Source organism: Palaemon carinicauda, chromosome 17, assembly GCF_036898095.1.
Source record: "Palaemon carinicauda isolate YSFRI2023 chromosome 17, ASM3689809v2, whole genome shotgun sequence".
NCBI lineage: Eukaryota > Metazoa > Arthropoda > Malacostraca > Decapoda > Palaemonidae > Palaemon > Palaemon carinicauda.
In genome coordinates this window covers 19,336,780-19,339,279 of record NC_090741.1, presented here as the reverse complement: position 1 = coordinate 19,339,279, position 2,500 = coordinate 19,336,780, and positions in this window count along the sequence as shown.

Here is a 2,500-nt window from a genome sequence, read left to right as displayed (position 1 = left end):
ATATATATGACATCTTCACATGCAAAACAGTGTACCAACCGTGTGTCACACAGTTGTACATAATTCCTTTTGTATATATTATGCTTGTATCTGCGCTCTTCCCTCGCACTAAAAAGAACCTGAATGATCATGTCTCCGGTTTTGCTCTGTATCATTGTCTGTCTCTCGAACATGTCACGTCCTGTTGCCTTGAGGTTTTGTATATAAAGGAGAGTGTTCCTTAATAAACAACTCAGTCTATTGCATCCTGCCTTTGAGTTCACAACCCGCACACAGCCTGTCACATTGGTGACCCCGGAGTGACTCGCTCCTTCCGACTCCCCATCCCCCCTACACCTCTCACCATTACTATGACGCCGTCAACACATACCTTCTGCAGCAGTACTCGCCGTCGCCAGCCGCCCGTATAGCAACGCCTTTTCAGCTCCCTCAACAACCGTTGGGGGACCAAAGGGCTTCGCTCACCCTCTGGAAAATGACCAGTATCACTCGCCTGCAACCTGCCGCAGACGGCTCTCTTCGTGATGTGAACCCACATCATGACTTTCAAACCTCCATCAACGCCTCCACTCGTGACGAAGAGGACACCTATTCAACTTCAACCGAAGCTGACGTGAATGCTGTAGGACATACACGCCTATGAATGCCGTAGGACATACACGCCTATGAACGCCGTAGACCTATGAATGCCGTAGGACACACGCCTATGAATGCCGTAGGACACACACGCCTATGAATGCCGTAGGACACACTCACCTATGAATGCCGTTGGACACGCCTATGAATGCCGTAGGACACACACGCCTATGAATGCCGTAGGACACACAAGCCTATGATTGCCGTAGGAAACACTCGACTACCCAGTGACGAGCCGGAGCGACAACACAGCCACCCATCATCCACCACTCGCTCGCACTCGCACCCCAACCATCGACTTCTACAGCCACTCACTGCCGCTAATCGGCGCAGTTTCTACTACTACCTCTCCAGATTCAGGGCACCTATTTAACATGTTCAGTATGTCATTTCTGGAGGGGGAGCCATGTACCAACCGAGTGTCACACAGTTGTACATAATTCCTTTTGTATATATTATGCTTGTATCTGCGCTCTTCCCTCGCACTAAAAAGAACCTGAATGACCATGTCTCCGGTTTTGCTCTGTATCATTGTCTGTCTCTCGAACATGTCACGTCCTGTGCCTTGAAGTTTTGTATATAAAGGAGAGTGTTCCTTAATAAACAACTCAGTCTATTGCATCCTGCCTTTAAGTTCACAACCCGCACACGGCCCGTCACATTGGTGACCCCGGAGTGACCCGCTCCTCCCTCCTCCCCCTCCCCCCTACACCTCTCACCGTTACTATGACGCTGTCAACGCATACCTTCTGCAGCAGTACTCGCCGTCGCCAGCCGACCGTATAGCAACGCCTTTTCAGCTCTCTCAACAACCGTCGTGGGACCAAAGGGCTTCTCTCACCCTCTGGAAAATGACCAGTATCACTCGCCTGCAACCTGCCGCAGACGGCTCTCCTCGTGATGTGAACCCACTTCATGACTTTCAAACCTCCATCAACGCCTCCACTCGTGACGAAGAGGACACCTATTCAACTTCAACCGAAGCTGACGTGAATGCTGTAGGACATACACGCCTATGAATGCCGTAGGACATACACACCTATGAACGCCGTAGGCCTATGAATGCCGTAGGACACACGCCTATGAATGCCGTAGGACACACACGCCTATGAATGCCGTAGGACACACACGCCTATGAATGCCGTAGGAAACACTCGACTACCCCGTGACGAGCCGGAGCGGCAACACAGCCACCCATCATCCACCACTCGCTCGCACTCGCACCCCAACCATCGACTTCTACAGCCACTCACTGCCGCTAATCGGCGCAGTTTCTACTACTACCTCTCCAGATTCAGGGGACCTATTTAACATGTTCAGTATGTCATTTCTGGAGGGGGAGCCATGTACCAACCGAGTGTCACACAGTTGTACATAATTCCTTTTGTATATATTATGCTTGTATCTGCGCTCTTCCCTCGCACTAAAAAGAACCTGAATGACCATGTCTCCGGTTTTGCTCTGTATCATTGTCTGTCTCTCGAACATGTCACGTCCTGTGCCTTGAAGTTTTGTATATAAAGGAGAGTGTTCCTTAATAAACAACTCAGTCTATTGCATCCTGCCTTTAAGTTCACAACCCGCACACGGGCCCGTCACATTGGTGACCCCGGAGTGACCCGCTCCTCCCGCCTCCCCCTCCCCCCTACACCTCTCACCGTTACTATGACGCTGTCAACGCATACCTTCTGCAGCAGTACTCGCCGTCGCCAGCCGCCCGTATAGCAACGCCTTTTCAGCTCTCTCAACAACCGTTGTGGGACCAAAGGGCTTCGCTCACCCTCTGGAAAATGACCAGTATCACTCGCCTGCAACCTGCCGCAGACGGCTCTCCTCGTGATGTGAACCCACTTCATGACTTTCA